Source organism: Macaca fascicularis, chromosome 10, assembly GCF_037993035.2.
Source record: "Macaca fascicularis isolate 582-1 chromosome 10, T2T-MFA8v1.1".
Classification (NCBI taxonomy): Eukaryota; Metazoa; Chordata; class Mammalia; order Primates; family Cercopithecidae; genus Macaca; species Macaca fascicularis.
In genome coordinates this window covers 40,065,001-40,070,951 of record NC_088384.1, presented here as the reverse complement: position 1 = coordinate 40,070,951, position 5,951 = coordinate 40,065,001, and positions in this window count along the sequence as shown.

Here is a 5,951-nt window from a genome sequence, read left to right as displayed (position 1 = left end):
GAGGCGAGGCGAATCTACCTGCTTTCACTACATGTGGGGAGAATCAGGAAAGCCCCCACTAACAACAAGGCCTGAAGTGGAGCTGCCATCTCTGAAATCCGAGCAGAAGAGTCCACACGGGTTAAAGACACGAAGAAAGTCAGGGAAACAACTGCTCAAAGAGAAGAACAATCTGGCCCAGCCAGGGTCTGTCTCCTGAAGTTGTGTGGGCAACGAGGGAGTGGGACGGAGGGAGGGAGTGGGACGGAGGGAGGGAGGGAGGGAGGGCCTCCGAGGCTCGTGTCAAACAATAAATGATAATAAAATAAAAGGAAGTTAAAAAAAAAAATTGCGCATCATTCGTAGCATCACTGACGCCTCGAAAGGCGAGAGGCATGTGTTTATGTCACTGTGGGACTGTTTTCTTTTTTCTTTTTTTTTCTTCTTCCCTCTTTTCCCGGAAACTCACTTTTTAATTATTTCATTTTCCTTTTCTTTTTTTTTTTTAATTTTTAATTTTACTTTCATTTTTACTTTTATTTTTAATTGTTTGAGAGGTTGTCTCCCTCTCTCGCCCAGGCTGGTGTACAGTGGCGCGATCTCGGCTCACTGCAACCTCCGCCTCCCAGGTTCAAGTGATTCTCCTGCCTCAGCTCGGCCTCCCGAGTAGCTGAGATTACAGACGCGCACGACCATGCCCGGCTAATTTTTGGTATTTTGACTAGAGACGGACGGGGTTTCACCATACTGGCCCTGCTGGTCTGACCACCTCGTGATCCAGCGATCCACCACCCTCGGCGTCCCAAAGTGCTGGGATGACAGGCTTGAGCCACCGCGCCGGGCCTAGTTATTCCTTTTATTTTATTTCAAATTTTTAATTGTACGTATGCATGTATGCATGTATGTATGTATGTATGCATGCATGCATGCATGTATCTATCCTTTTTTTTTTTTTTTTTTGAGACGGACAGAGAGAGACAGTGAGAAACAGAGAGAGAGAGAGAGAGAGAGAGAGAGAGAGAGAGACAGACAGACAGAGAGAGAGAGAGAGAAACAGACGGGGGGGAAGAGAGAGAGAGAGAGAGAGAGAGAGAGAGAGAGAGAGACCAACAGACAGAAGGACAGGCAGAGAAAGAGAGTAAGACAGAAGACAGACACAGGGACACAGGGAGAGAGACAAGCGGGGGGGGGGGAGAGAGAGAGAGAGAGAGAGAGAGAGCTCCCAGACATCACGAAGCCGTTTCAATGACATATTCTCTCTGGTCTTTGTCTGGGGATATTCAGTTTTTCACCGTAGGCCTCAAGGGCTCCCAGATGTCCCTTTGGAATCTCTACAAAGAGAGTGTCTCCAACCTGCCTAATCAAAAGAAAGGTGTAACTCTTTAGGATGAGTCCACACATCGCAAAGCAGTTTCTCAAATACATTCTTTCTATTTTTCATCTGGGAATATTCGGTGATTCACCATAGGCCTAAAGGGACTCCCAAAAATCCATTCAGAGAGACTGCCCAAAAAAAGTGTTTCTAACCTGATGAATCCAAAGAATGGTGTATCGCTAAGAGATCAATCTACGCATCACAAATCAATGTGACAGATAGCCTCTCTCTGGTTTTAATCTGTGGATAGTCTGTTTTCCAACGTAGGCCTCAATGGGTTTCCAAATGTCCCCTCACAGATTCTACGGAAAGCGTGTTTCCAACCTCCTGGTTCAAAAGAATTATCCGTTCGAGGTGAATCCACACGTCAAAAAGCAGTTTCACCAGCAGCAGTTTTTCTCCTTTTCCTCTGGGGATGTTCACTTTCACCAGGAGCCACAAAGGGCTCCCAAATGTCCCTTCGAAGATTCTGCAAAGAACTGCTTCCAATCGGCCGCGTGCAGCGGCTCACGCCTGTCATCCCAGCATTTTGGGAGGCAGAGGCGGGTGGATCACCTGAGGTCAGGAGTTCGAGACCAGCCTGGCCAAAACGGTGAAACCCCATCTCTACCAAGAACACAAAAAATTTGCCGGGCTTGGTAGCGGGTGCCTGTAATCCCAACTACTTGGGAGGCTGAGGCAGGAGAATCCCTTCAACTGGAAGGCAGAGGTTGCAGTGAGCCGAGATGGTGTCACTGCACTCCAGCCTGGGGGACAGAGTGAGAGTCTGTCTTAAAAAAAATAAAAATATTAAGAAAAAAATACTACTACAACAACAACAACAACAACAACAACAACAACAACAACAACAGCAACAACAACAAAATGCTTCCAATCTGCTGAATCAACAGAAAGGTTTAACTCAGTAAGAGGAATCTACACATCGCTAAAAAGCAGTTTTACAGATAGCTTCTTGTTAGTTTTTATCTACAGTTTCCTGGTTTTCACCCTAGGCCTCGAATAGCTCCCAAATGTCCTTTTGCAGATTCTACAAAAGGGCCGCTTCCAACCTGGTATATCAAAAGAAAGGTTTCACTCTGTGAGATGAATCCACACACGACAAAGCAGTTTCAGAGACAGCTTCTTTCTAGTTTTTATTTGGGGATATTCGGTTTTTCACACTAGGCCTCAGTGGGCTCCCAAAGGTATACTCGCGGATTCTACAGAAAGAGTGCTTCAAACCTCCTCAATCAAAAATTAGTTGTAATTCGGTGCCATGAATCCACACATCACAAAGCAGTATCATAGAGAGCTTCTTTCTATTTCTCTGGTGGGGATACTCGGTTTTTCACAACAGGCCCCAATGGGCTCCCAAATGTCCATTCTGCTTCCAAACTGCTGAATCCAAAGGCAGTTTTAACTCGGTATGATGAATCCACACGTCACAAAGCTGTTTCATGAAGACCTTCTCTCTCGTTTTTATCTGAAAACATAAGATTTTTTCACCATACGACACAAGGGTCTCCGAAATGTACACAGAGAGATTCAACCAAAAAACCCTTCCAACCTGCTGAGTAAAAAGAAAGGTTTAACTCTGCGAGACGAATACACACACGACAAAAGCAGTTTCACAGAGAAAGGTGTTTTTTTTGTTTGTTTGTTTGCTTGCTTGCTTGCTTGCTTGCTTGCTTGCTTGCTTTTTGGTTTGTTTTCTTGGTTTTTTTTTTTTTTTTTTTGGAGACGCACTTCCGCTCTTGTTGCTCAGACTGGAGCGCAATGGCGCCATCTCGCCTCACTGCGACCTCCGCCTCCCAGGTTCAAGCAATTCTCCTGCCTCCGTTTCCCTTCCCGAGTAGCTGGGATTACAGGCATGTGCCACCACGCCCGGCTAATTTTGTATTTTCAGTAGAGACGGGGTTTCTCCATGTGGGTCAGTCTTGTCTCGAACTGCCGACCTCAGGTGATCTGCCAGCCTCGGCCTCCCAAAGTGCTGGGATGACAGGCGTGAGCCACCGCGCCCGTACAATTGTATTGTATCGTATTGTATTGTATTTACATTGATTGATTGATTGATTCATTGATTGATGCTGCCTGATCAAAGGTCACTCAGGCCCAGTCGTCAAAGTGGCGATTTCCTAGGCAACAAGGAAGGGGGGAGCTTGGAGGTGGGGGCGGGGGCGGTGGAGAAGACACAGTTGCCCCAGGCTGTGCGCAGGCGGCCTGAGCTTCCTTCCTCTGTTGAGGCCTCCATTTTCAGAGTAACAGTGGCCGCTAGGTGATGCCCGACGTCTGCCAATGAGACTGTCAGCCCGGAATGAATTGGGATCGCCTGGAGGGTGAGGCGGGAGGGGGAAGGATGGAGGCCCCCACAGCACAGTGGGTCACCGCGCCCTTCCAGGCGATCCCCACAACTAATCGACCAGGGCCCCTGGGGGCACACAGCCTAAGACCCCAGCCATCGGATCATCTGGAACTTCTGTCCGAAGACGAGAGACGAGAGACCGACTGGAAATTCTCTCGGTCAAGGTCCAAACCTAAAAGAATCACTGACACAGACACCAGGACTAACTAAGACAATTTGTAAAAGTTTCCGTGTTTTGGGTGAATCCGCGTATTTCTGGATCACAAAATTACTGATTTTGAACATTGCGGTTTTTCTACTCCTTACGTGTACGGTCCTGTGATAGACAGACCAGGGGACTCCTCAGCTCAGAGTCCATGAGGCCAGAAGCTGACATCCTAAATTTCTATGTAGAATGAATTTCAGCAAGCCAGCCAAACACTCTGCCGTAAAACTGTCCGGAAGACAAGCGGTGGTGTTTCGGGGGCGGACTGGGGGGGGAGGGGGGGGGGAGCCGGGTGCGGTACGCTCACGCCTGTCATCCCCGCACTTTGGGAGGCCGAGGGCAGGCGGATCCCTCGAGATGGTGGCCATTGCACTCCAGCGTGGGCAACAAGAGCGAAAACTCCGTCCAAAACAAGAACAACAACAGAAACGTTAAGTGCCGTCTGCTGTTATTTTTGCTTCCCACCCCGAGAAGAACAGAATACAGCTGTTGTCTCCCTGCCCGCCTGCCTGCCTGCCTGCCTGCCTGCCTGCCTGTCTGCGTGCCTGTCTGTCTGTCTGTCTGTCTGTCTGTCTGTCTGTCTGTGACAGGGTCTCGCTCTGTCTTTCGCCCAGACTGGAGTGCAGTGACACCATTGTGGCTCACTGCAGCCTCAACTTCCCCGGGGTTAGGGGATTCTTCTAAGGGATCCTACGGCCTCGGCCTCCCAAAGTGTTGGGGTTACAGGCGTGAGCCATCAGCACCCGGCCTGAGTTCATACATCTGGTCTCACTACGCCTTAACCACACGCCCGTGAAGCACTCAAGTCAAGAGAGAGTCGGCAAGAGACTTTCAGCATTCTCTCCCAAAACCAGTGAGGTGGATGGCGGCCCTGTGTTTCCCAAGCTCCTGTGGTTTTAGGTGGCCACGCGTAGAGGATAGATAGATTTCAAATGTTTCCAGAGAGGCGCAAGCCACAGTCATTCAGGACATCCGAGCGCGAGATGGGGTTTCTGACAGCGACTTAAGGGCCAGGGAGGGCCAGAGTCTGCCGGGGCCCTCGTTCCAGTGCTGGGGCCGATGGAACCCAAGGCTGAGGGAGCCAGCAGTCCGCACAGAGAGAGCTCCAGCCCTAGGCCCCACCGTGCAGACCGACTCAGAAGGAAGAGAGTCCCTCATCCTACATACGTCACATCCCTCCACTGAACTTGGGAGCGGATCCGTTTTCCAAACATGAGGTGACTCTCGGTTCGAAATGGATCACAAGGGGCCGGGCTTTCCAGAGTCGGCATGATAAAGAAGTCATTCTGTGGCACAGAACGAGGTGTGGCTCTTATCTAGACTCCGCAGTGAAAGCCAGTGAAACAGGGCGAAACCCCGTGTCTACTAAAAATTAAAAGAGGAGCCGGGCATGGTGCCGCTTGAAGGCAGGAGAATCGCTGGAACCCGGGAGGCAGAGGTTGCAGTGAGCTGAGATCACACCACTGCATTCCAGCCTGGGGGACAGAGCGAGACCGCATCTCAGAAACAGACAAACACACAAAGCCAATCAAGGTGTTTAACTCAACGTGTCACCCACGGGTCTCTCGACAGGATACATCCAGCACCCGGGGAAACAGGGAAACGTCGAGGGGTGGGGTGGAATCTATTTTGTGGCCCCAAGGGAGGGTTTGAGAGATACTCCCGCAAAGGTGACTGCCTAAGGAAGCCCCTCCGTCCAGGAAGCGATAGTCATTTCTAGCCTGTAGCCACCCACGAGGGAGAATCGGGCTCTCTGCAGAACCCCCCACCCCCCGACTCGTGAAATGGTCTCTCTCATTCTGTCAGGCTCTATTCACGCCGTGTGGTTTTGTAACCTCCAGCGTGTGTGCGTGGGGTGGGGGATGGGGTGGGGTGGGGTGGGGGCGGCTGTGGACAGAGGAGGGGAAAAAGCGATGGTGTCCCACGGGTGCCCGGGACGTGGGTCGTGGTTGGGGTGGCCAGAGCCTAGGGAACTCATCGCCTGTCAGGACGTCTCCCCCTCCAGGTCCCCTCTCTGCCCTACGCTCCACATCTTCGCAGTTCAGTGGAGA